Consider the following 11,991-nt stretch of genomic DNA (forward strand, 5'->3'; position numbering starts at 1 on the left):
CACAGATGATTGGCCTCGGGGAGACCAAAACATCCAACACCGCGGAGACACCATCACGTGTTTCTCAACGCAGTGATTCCAGAACACTGCCCCCATCCCTTATGGGAAATATGCAGATGCATGTAAAGAAGCTGCGGAGACACCGGGGAAAGGCCTGGCTATTCACTGCTTGCGTCGAGAAACACGTGATGGTGTCTCCGCAGCTTCTTTACATGCATCTGCATATTTCCCATAAGGGATGGGGGCAGTGTTCTGGAATCACTGCGTTGAGAAACACGTGATGGTGTCTCCGCGGTGTTGGATGTTTTGGTCTCCCCGAGGCCAATCATCTGTGCCTTTATAGCCTTTTTACTAGGCACTGCTCCTAATAGCCAGACTCCTACTCCACACTGATGAGGGGCAAAACCCCGAAACAGCTGTCTGTGGATGGATACCATGCTTGGCATAGGTGGCTTTCCTTCATAGGATGCTGCCCTTCCCGTGGTTGTTCCTTCCCGGGGAAAGGCCTGGCTATTCACTGCTTGCGTCGAGAAACACGTGATGGTGTCTCCGCAGCTTCTTTACATGCATCTGCATATTTCCCATAAGGGATGGGGGCAGTGTTCTGGAATCACTGCGTTGAGAAACACGTGATGGTGTCTCCGCGGTGTTGGATGTTTTGGTCTCCCCGAGGCCAATCATCTGTGCCTTTATAGCCTTTTTACTAGGCACTGCTCCTAATAGCCAGACTCCTACTCCACACTGATGAGGGGCAAAACCCCGAAACAGCTGTCTGTGGATGGATACCATGCTTGGCATAGGTGGCTTTCCTTCATAGGATGCTGCCCTTCCCGTGGTTGTTCCTTCCCGGGGAAAGGCCTGGCTATTCACTGCTTGCGTCGAGAAACACGTGATGGTGTCTCCGCAGCTTCTTTACATGCATCTGCATATTTCCCATAAGGGATGGGGGCAGTGTTCTGGAATCACTGCGTTGAGAAACACGTGATGGTGTCTCCGCGGTGTTGGATGTTTTGGTCTCCCCGAGGCCAATCATCTGTGCCTTTATAGCCTTTTTACTAGGCACTGCTCCTAATAGCCAGATTCCTACTCCACACTGATGAGGGGCAATACCCCGAAACAGCTGTCTGTGGATGGATACCATGCTTGGCATAGGTGGCTTTCCTTCATAGGATGCTGCCCTTCCCGTGGTTGTTCCTTCCCGGGGAAAGGCCTGGCTATTCACTGCTTGCGTCGAGAAACACGTGATGGTGTCTCCGCAGCTTCTTTACATGCATCTGCATATTTCCCATAAGGGATGGGGGCAGTGTTCTGGAATCACTGCGTTGAGAAACACGTGATGGTGTCTCCGCGGTGTTGGATGTTTTGGTCTCCCCGAGGCCAATCATCTGTGCCTTTATAGCCTTTTTACTAGGCACTGCTCCTAATAGCCAGATTCCTACTCCACACTGATGAGGGGCAAAACCCCGAAACAGCTGTCTGTGGATGGATACCATGCTTGGCATAGGTGGCTTTCCTTCATAGGATGCTGCCCTTCCCGTGGTTGTTCCTTCCCGGGGAAAGGCCTGGCTATTCACTGCTTGCGTCGAGAAACACGTGATGGTGTCTCCGCAGCTTCTTTACATGCATCTGCATATTTCCCATAAGGGATGGGGGCAGTGTTCTGGAATCACTGCGTTGAGAAACACGTGATGGTGTCTCCGCGGTGTTGGATGTTTTGGTCTCCCCGAGGCCAATCATCTGTGCCTTTATAGCCTTTTTACTAGGCACTGCTCCTAATAGCCAGATTCCTACTCCACACTGATGAGGGGCAAAACCCCGAAACAGCTGTCTGTGGATGGATACCATGCTTGGCATAGGTGGCTTTCCTTCATAGGATGCTGCCCTTCCCGTGGTTGTTCCTTCCCGGGGAAAGGCCTGGCTATTCACTGCTTGCGTCGAGAAACACGTGATGGTGTCTCCGCAGCTTCTTTACATGCATCTGCATATTTCCCACAAGGGATGGGGGCAGTGTTCTGGAATCACTGCGTTGAGAAACACGTGATGGTGTCTCCGCGGTGTTGGATGTTTTGGTCTCCCCGAGGCCAATCATCTGTGCCTTTATAGCCTTTTTACTAGGCACTGCTCCTAATAGCCAGATTCCTACTCCACACTGATGAGGGGCAAAACCCCGAAACAGCTGTCTGTGGATGGATACCATGCTTGGCATAGGTGGCTTTCCTTCATAGGATGCTGCCCTTCCCGTGGTTGTTCCTTCCCGGGGAAAGGCCTGGCTATTCACTGCTTGCGTCGAGAAACACGTGATGGTGTCTCCGCAGCTTCTTTACATGCATCTGCATATTTCCCATAAGGGATGGGGGCAGTGTTCTGGAATCACTGCGTTGAGAAACACGTGATGGTGTCGCCGCGGTGTTGGATGTTTTGGTCTCCCCGAGGCCAATCATCTGTGCCTTTATAGCCTTTTTACTAGGCACTGCTCCTAATAGCCAGATTCCTACTCCACACTGATGAGGGGCAAAACCCCGAAACAGCTGTCTGTGGATGGATACCATGCTTGGCATAGGTGGCTTTCCTTCATAGGATGCTGCCCTTCCCGTGGTTGTTCCTTCCCGGGGAAAGGCCTGGCTATTCACTGCTTGCGTCGAGAAACACGTGATGGTGTCTCCGCAGCTTCTTTACATGCATCTGCATATTTCCCATAAGGGATGGGGGCAGTGTTCTGGAATCACTGCGTTGAGAAACACGTGATGGTGTCTCCGCGGTGTTGGATGTTTTGGTCTCCCCGAGGCCAATCATCTGTGCCTTTATAGACAATGTAGTCCAGTCTGGAGCCTGTCAGCAGAATACAGATGTTTATGGCGGCCTGTGGTCAGACTATGTAGTCCAGTCTGGAGCCTGTCAGCAGAATACAGATGTTTATGGCGGCCTGTGGTCAGACTATGTAGTCCAGTCTGGAGCCTGTCAGCAGAATACAGATGTTTATGGCGGCCTGTGGTCAGATAGTATAGTCCTGTGTGGAGCCTGTCAGCAGGATACAGATGTTTATGGCGGCCTGTGGTCAGACAATGTAGTCCTGTGTGGAGCCTGTCAGAAGGATACAGAGGTTTTGACGGCCTGTGGTCAGACAATGTAGTCCTGTCTGGATTGTCAGAATACAGATGTTTATGGCAGCCTGTGGTCAGACAATGTAGTCCTGTCTGGAGTATCAGCAGAATATAAATGTTTATGGTGGCCTGTGGTCAGACAATGTAGTCCTGTGTGGAGCCTGTCAGCAGAATATAGATGTTTATGTGGCCTGTGGTCAGACAATGTAGTCCTGTGTGGAGCCTGTCAGCAGAATATAGATGTTTATGGTGGTCTGTGGTCAGACACTGTAGTCCAGTCTGGAACCTGTCAGCAGGATACAGATGTTTATGGCGGCCTGTGGTCAGATAGTATAGTCCTGTGTAGAGCCTGTCAGCAGAATACAGATGTTTATGACGGCCTGTGGTCAGACACTGTAGTCCTGTGTGGAGCCTGTCAGCAGAATACAGATGTTTGACGGCCTGTGGTCAGACACTGTAGTCCAGTCTGGAGCCTGTCAGCAGAATATAGATGTTTATGGCGGCCTGTGGTCAGATAGTATAGTCCTGTGTGGAGCCTGTCAGCAGAATACAGATGTTTATGGTGGCCTGTGGTCAGATAGTATAGCCCTGTGTGGAGCCTGTCAGCAGAATATAGATGTTTATGGTGGCCTGTTGTCAGACAATGTAGTCCAGTCTGGAGCCTGTTAGCAGGATACAAATGTTTATGGCGGCCTGTGGTCAGATAGTGTAGTCCTGTGTGGAGCCTGTCAGCAGAATATAGATGTTTATGGCGGCCTGTCGTCAGACAATGTAGTCCAGTCTGGAGCCTGTCAGCAGAATATAGATGTTTATGGCGGCCTGTGGTCAGATAGTATAGTCCAGTCTGGAGCCTGTCAGCAGAATATAGATGTTTATGGCGGCCTGTGGTCAGACACTGTAGTCCAGTCTGGAGTCTGTCAGCAGAATACAGATGTTTATGGTGGCCTGTGGTCAGACACTGTAGTCCAGTCTGGAGCCTGTCAGAAGGATACAGAGGTTTATGACGGCCTGTGGTCAGACAATGTAGTCCTGTCTGGATTGTCAGAATACAGATGTTTATGGCGGCCTGTGGTCAGACACTGTAGTCCTGTCTGGATTGTCAGAATACAGATGTTTATGGCAGCCTGTGGTCAGACACTGTAGTCCTGTGTGGAGCATGTCAGCAGAATATAAATGTTTATGGTGGCCTGTGGTCAGACAATGTAGTCCTGTGTGGAGCCTGTCAGCAGAATATAGATGTTTATGTGGCCTGTGGTCAGACAATGTAGTCCTGTGTGAAACCTGTCAGCAGAATATAGATGTTTATGGTGGCCTGTGGTCAGACACTGTAGTCCAGTCTGGAGCCTGTCAGCAGAATACAGATGTTTATGGCGGCCTATGGTCAGACAATGTAGTCCTGTCTAGAGCCTGTCAGCAGAATACAGAGATGCAGACCACACCCGTTATGCTTCCAAAGCCTTGTGGCTTACAAACCTCCTGAAAACATGCAGCTGTAACAAGACACCTGGCTCAGCAGGGGGCCCAGCTTTCAGCGTCAAAGAAGGAAATCACACTCCCACCAACTATTATGGAACAAAAACCTGTGGATCTATACCATGTGGTCTAACTGCTTTATTCAGACTGCTATGATTTCATAAAGAGGATATGGACTTATCGTACATCCTGGCCACACACCGGTTACATTTTCGAGATCTCTGGAATGGACTGATTGCCTTCCAGGGTCTCGATTCATTTTAGCACCCCAGGGAGGAGAATTGCGCAGAATGGTTAGTAGGAATCAGATAGCAAACGTGTTTAGTCTCAACGCGTAGCAGGTGCCTGGTGTGATTCTATGGTGCCAAAGGGGATAAAGGCTAGTGTAAGGCCATGCGGTGTCTCTCTGTTATGCTTGCGGTTCACTTCGAAAGTGGGAACGTTGAATAATGTGTTGTGAAGAACCTAGGAGCCAGCTGGCATCCCACGCCCCCTGCGACCCAGCCAGGGCCGGCGTCAGCACCCGGCACACCGGGCAAATGCCGGGGCCCTAGGGAGAGAGGGGGGCCCACTCACGCTGTCATAGATACAGCTGGGAGAGCAGAGCAGGAGATAACATGCTCTCTCCGCCCACAAAGTCACTGCTGGCTGCGTTCTCTTAACCCCTATGTGCCAGCTCTGACACAAGCATCTTCTCACTCAGTGAGTGCAGCCAGGCAGGCACACATAGGGGTTAAGAGAAGGCAGCCAGTGTGTCATTGTTTGTGGGCGGAGAGAGCACGTTATCTGCTCTGATCTCCGCCCCTGGCTGGCTGCCGTGCTGCTGAAGTTATGAGGCAGATTCAGGAGGAGCTCCTAGTCCTACCAGTGCCTGAGTGAGTGGCACTGCTATATACTACGTGGGCTGTGCTGCTATATACTACGTGGGTTGGGCTGCTATATACTACGTGGGTTGGGCTGCTATATACTACGTGGGCTGCGCTGCTATATACTACGTGGGCTGCGCTGCTATATACTACGTGGGCTGCGCTGCTATATACTACGTGGGCTGCGCTGCTATATACTACGTGGGCTGCGCTGCTATATACTACGTGGGCTGCGCTGCTATATACTACGTGGGCTGCGCTGCTATATACTACGTGGGCTGCGCTGCTATATACTACGTGGGCTGCGCTGCTATATACTACGTGGGCTGCGCTGCTATATACTACGTGGGCTGCGCTGCTATATACTACGTGGGCTGCGCTGCTATATACACTGTGGGCTGCGCTGCTATATACACTGTGGGCTGTGCTATATACTACATGGGCTGCTATATGCTACGTGGGCTGCTATATGCTACGTGGGCTGCTATATACTACGTGGGTAGTGTTATATACTACATGGCTGTGTTTATATGCAATCATGAACCGGGGTATGTGTTAAAGGGGGGGCCCACTGAGACTCTTTCGCCCGGGGCCCTCAAAAACCTGGAGCCGGCCCTGGACCCAGCACACTCATGGTCCAACATCAACCTGGCAATTGACATGATCCATCTGCTTTTATCTTTTGTACTACCACCTGTATTTGCATATCTGACCATTGCATATGTATAACCATTATGTATATAATGTATTATCTAGTGTGACCTTAAGGACATTAAATATATAAATTAACCTTGGACTTTTTTTATATTGATCCACATGTTCATTTCTTGGTCTAACTTTACATGCTACCAGGGCTGGTTTCTGGCCCGATATAATCCTGTTAATGGGCCAGGCTTATAAGTAACAAGGAAATGGTGGCAGTCCTACTGGGCTGGCAGCACTCTTTTCACTGGTGCTAGTGAAAGGGGCCTTTCAGCCTGTCAGGGTTGTGAGCAAGTGTGGTGCTACCTCAGTGACTGCGTGGGACACATCCTATGCAGTCCCATGCCTCCCTGGACCCGGGTGGACAGGGGGCGTCTTTGTAAAACAGTGCCAAGCTTACCTTACATGTCGCTAGGGGGTGCAAAAGGTCACGTTGGTGAAAGTGGGGAGACCGCACTACGTGATCTGTCTGACGTAATAGTGACGCCAGGCGGGGTGCGAGGTGTGGGGTTCATCACACTGGCTAACGGCATTGCTAGAGAACTGGATTATCCAGTATATTAGAGATTATTTATGCTGCTGGTTTCTTACTAAGAAAATGCAATAATAAAGTAATTTTAAGACGAATAGAGGGACAAAACATTCGAGAAATCAATGCACCACCCCTTGAGTCCAGTGGTCGTCTTTCCCTCTTGGACTAACCCTTTATATTTATCTACAGCAAATAATATATGAATTGACTGACTTCAGAGAGAAATAGCTTGTAGTTATCAGCTCTGTCATTTGTGTCTACACATTTACCGTAAATGTTCTACATAAATATTCCAGATAATCGTGGTTTTTCTATAAGGCAATATATATTTAGGGTTTAATGGTCCTTAAAGCAATTCCGCCGCCGCTGACCTTTAAATCCGGCCGTACATTGACGAGCCCCTAACAAGTCACTTTCCGAATTAGTGCACTTCATGTTGAGAGCTGCCGAAGGGGATGTGAGACGAACACGTGTGGTCTAGCCGAAGACACATGACCATGGATCGTACGAGAAACTGCAGATCAAACGAAAGAGGGGAAACGCGGCTCCAAAAATAAATCCCACATCAAGTCTGCAATTAAAATAGATCTTCTGCCTGTCAATCTAAATCCCTCGCCAGTCATACAAATATATAAAAGCATTTATATACAGGGGGGAAAAAAATGTCTATTTATTGCATCTACTCTTATGTGAGTTTACAAAATAGCTGTTCATCCGGTGCTACCTGGTGCATGTACAGAACTAAAGCAAAAAAAGGAAAGCTGAAGCCCCATACATGGAATAAAGCTTCTTCATTCATACATTTCCAGAGGTACGGGACAAGGACGAGGTTAACAGAGTCACACCGTGCTCAGTTGTGACCTTTCATGCTGTTTTAAAGTTGCTTAGGGGGGTGGGTAGCAGGTGCCGAGGGTCTTGGGGTCCAGACGCTTCGAGCTTTGCCTCCCCGATACCGAATGAAACCTGGATGAAGGTAATCCCAACTCTACAAACGCCTCCCTGTACAGAAGAGGATACAATTTCCGAAGATAGAAGCTCCATAAACTCATTTACAAGAACCCCCGCGTCTCCCAGCTCATTACAATATCCCATATGGCAAAGTCAATCTCTTTTTTTTTGCCTTCATACATGAAGCGGAACGCATCAATCTGGAGATCACATATTTGCTGTGGATTATATCTTGGAGCCGTCCTTATCTGCCCAAACCAGAAAAACTGGTGCGTCCTGAAGATCCTGACCTGGTGGTTATTTTATTAGATGTGTAATAGATTGTCAGTGAAAAAGAAAAAAAAACAAAACAGCAGCGCAGAGTCACACAGCAGGGAGGGGTTAATCATACCGTGGCAAAATCTCTGCCAGAGGTGTAGCCTTAAGGTGCTGATGAAAAATCTGTACCAGGGACCCACAACTAATCTAATCTATCCATTACCCATCCTCGTACCACCACTAGGGGGAGCTCATTGCATACAGATCACAATGCAAACATTGGCCCTATAAATCCACATACACGTAGCTCCCTCTAGTGGATGCTGCATGAAAACGATCAACTGAGAAAATTTAGAAATATTACAAAATCTCCCATCCCCCCAAAAAAAATAAAACAAAACTTTTTATGAAGTTGTACAAGGGACTATCTGTATTTGTGGCACAGTGGAGCAATGAATACTTCAGTAATATATTTAGAGTATCCTCTGAGCGTTTCTTCAGAGGGCAAGTGTCCTGATCTCACTGCTTCCATCTAGGCTTGATTCACATTTCTGATGCAACTGCAAAAAAAAAAAAAATCTCTAGCCCCCATAGAGTGGTAATAGTGCCACAGGGTCAAACATTTCTTACACCTGCCTTTACAGTTGCAGCCAGTAGGGGGAGCTCACTGCACAGGCAGCACTAGCTGGGTATGTGCACACGATGCAGATTTAGTGCAGAATTGATGCAGAACTGCAGCAGATTTTTCTGCTGCAGAAACGCTGCAGAACTGCACTGTGACAGTACAATGTAAATCAATGTGGGAAAAAAAAAGCTCTGCATATGGTGCAGAAAAATCTGTGCAGAAACGCTGCAGATTTCAAAGAAGTGCACGTCACTTCTTTTGTGCAGTTCTGCAGCGTTTCTGCAGCAGATTTTTCTGCACAGCTTTTTTTTTCACATTGATTTACATTGTACTGCACAGAAACTGCACAGAAACTGCACAGAAACTGCACCAAATCTGCAGATGCAGATTTAGTGCAGAAAATTCTGCGCCACATTTCCTACGTGTGCACATAGCCTATATCTATGTGCAGAGAGCTCCCTCTAGTGGCAGCTGCTGATAAAAAAAAAACAGTTAAAATCTTTGCGGGGAAAAATGTAATAAAACTGAAGCTCTGATTTGTGTACAGATATATGCTGCGCCGGGTTATATCCCCTAATGGGGTCGATGCCTTTGCATATACTTGCATTATGGCACCTGTGTTGGATACTGAAATGCCGTCCTGAGGAAGAATCTGCGCCATATCCCTTAGTAACATGGAGGAAAGCAATCTATTGCAGAGAGTGTTCATGCTCACACGGCCAGGTAATGAGAACAAGGCAGACTCGGCGGCTTCCTTTAGCTGCAGCAATAATCCATATCACTGATTGGGATGAACGATTCTGTCAGTGGCGTCTCCAGCGTGATCCCGCTGTGCGAGCTCTGAACTGCTGATGAGCGCATACTAGTGATGAACAAACAGAAACACTCTGCCCACAAGGAAGATATATTGGTCTGTGCGCGCTAGGGGCATTTATGGGGAAAGCAATGAAATGGGCATCAATTCTGTGTGAGCCAAGGGTACTATGGGGCGGTAGATCAATCCACATGGGGTACAACACACAGAGGGACTGATCTACAACCCACAGTCATGAAAAATGGCCTACCTGCAGCCACCACTAGAGGGAGCCCAGTGCAAAGTGGCCTACCTGCAGCCACCACTAGAGGGAGCCCAGTGCAAAGTGGCCTACCTGCAGCCACCATTAGAGGGAACCTAGTGCAAAGTGGCCTACCTGCAGCCACCACTAGAGGGAACCTAGCGCAAAGTGGCCACCTGCAGCCACCATTAGAGGGAACCTAGTGCAAAGTGGCCTACCTGCAGCCACCACTAGAGGGAACCTAGCGCAAAGTGGCCTACCTGCAGCCACCACTAGAGGGAGCCCAGTGCAAAGTGGCCTACCTGCAGCCACCATTAGAGGGAACCTAGTGCAAAGTGGCCTACCTGCAGCCACCACTAGAGGGAACCTAGCGCAAAGTGGCCACCTGCAGCCACCATTAGAGGGAACCTAGTGCAAAGTGGCCTACCTGCAGCCACCACTAGAGGGAACCTAGCGCAAAGTGGCCTACCTGCAGCCACCACTAGAGGGAGCCCAGTGCAAAGTGGCCTACCTGCAGCCACCATTAGAGGGAACCTAGTGCAAAGTGGCCTACCTGCAGCCACCACTAGAGGGAACCTAGCGCAAAGTGGCCACCTGCAGCCACCATTAGAGGGAACCTAGTGCAAAGTGGCCTACCTGCAGCCACCATTAGAGGGAACCTAGTGCAAAGTGGCCTACCTGCAGCCAACACTAGAGGGAGCCCAGTGCAAAGTGGCCTACCTGCAGCCACCACTAGAGGGAGCCCAGTGCAAAGTGGCCTACCTGCAGCCACCACTAGAGGGAGCCCAGTGCAAAGTGGCCTACCTGCAGCCACTACTAGAGGGAGCCCAGCGCAAAGTGGCCTACCTGCAGCCACCACTAGAGGGAGCCCAGCGCAAAGTGGCCACCTGCAGCCACCACTAGAGGGAGCCCAGTGCAAAGTCGCTACCTGCAGCCACCACTAGAAGGAGCCTAGTGCAAAGTGGCCTACCTGCAGCCACCACTAGAGAGAGCCCAGTGCAAAGTGGTCTACCTGCAGCCACCACTAGAGGGAGCCCAGTGCAAAGTGGCCTACCTGCAGCCACCACTAGAGGGGAGCCCAAAGCAAAGTGGCCTGCCTGCAGCTTCCACTAGAGGGAGCCCAGTGCAAAGTGGCCTACCTGCAGCCACCACCAGAGGGAGCCTAGCGCAAAGTGGCCTGCCTGCAGCTACCACCAGAGGGAGCCTAGCGCAAAGTGGCCAGCCTGCAGCTACCACTAGAGGGAGCCCAGTGCAAAGTGGCCTACCTGCAGCCACCACTAGAAGGAGCCCAGTACAAAGTGGCCTACCTGCAGCCACCACTAGAAGGAGCCCAGTACAAAGTGGCCTACCTGCAGCCACCACCAGAGGGAGCCTAGCACAAAGTGGCTTGCCTGCATCCACCACCAGAGGGAGCCTAGCGCAAAGTGGCCTACTTGTAGCCACCACTAGATGGAGCTCAGTGCAAAGTGGCCATAGAGTTAATTGATGTGATATTACCCTATATTTGGTCCATACAGTATACTGAATAATTATTATTTTTTAGCTCCCTCTAGCGGTGGCTGGAAGTAATGAAAATCTTAAAGGTCAACCCCATAGTGCAAATTGATGTAAACTATACGTCCGTGCTGCCAGGGTCTGTAAGTGTGGAGGCGGCTCAGGATCTGAGCTCCGATCACTTTTGTTAACCATTTGTAAATCTCTGACAGCAGCATTTAGTTAGAACGCTGCAGCGTGTGCACGGCTCCAATCGAATTTCAAGTCCTCTAAAGGGACTAAAAAATAAAAATTCTTAAAAATACATATATAAAAAGAAAAAAAAATTGCAAGAGCCACCCTTTTCCCGTGAGAAGTTGTAAAAATAAAAAATATTTCACCCCACTTGGACTTTTTTCCCCATTTTTCTGCACATTGAATGGTAAAGTGAAAGTTTTCATTAAAAACTAAACTAGAACTTGTGCAAAAAAAAATATTATCGATTGAAAACGAAAAGCTATGGTTTTTGGAAGAGGAAAAAAGAAAAAAGAAAAAAAAATACAAAAATGGCTACTAAATGAAGGGGTCAAAGACCATGTCCACATTTCAGCACACTTGTATCACTTTCCATGTACCTTCAGAAATAAAACAGATTTGCAGCTGGCTTTCATTAAAAAAAAGTTCTATTGTTTGTCTGGTGGAACATGAAGTATTACAGTACAACATGGGCTCACTGACAGTTCTCTGTAGCCTCTGTCTGCCCTGTCCTACACTACAAATATACAGAAAAACCAGCAGGAACTGAGCGGACTTCAGCTTTACCTCTCGACTAGCTGCATAGACGGCCGTCACTGAGCCTGCGCTCACCTTCATTACATGCTCTCCAAACACAGAACCATCCTGTGGGTGTCAATCAGGCATTAGAGTAGTTCAAACCCAATTATTTAAACTTCTTATG

Source organism: Ranitomeya imitator, chromosome 8, assembly GCF_032444005.1.
Source record: "Ranitomeya imitator isolate aRanImi1 chromosome 8, aRanImi1.pri, whole genome shotgun sequence".
In the NCBI taxonomy this organism is placed as follows: domain Eukaryota; kingdom Metazoa; phylum Chordata; class Amphibia; order Anura; family Dendrobatidae; genus Ranitomeya; species Ranitomeya imitator.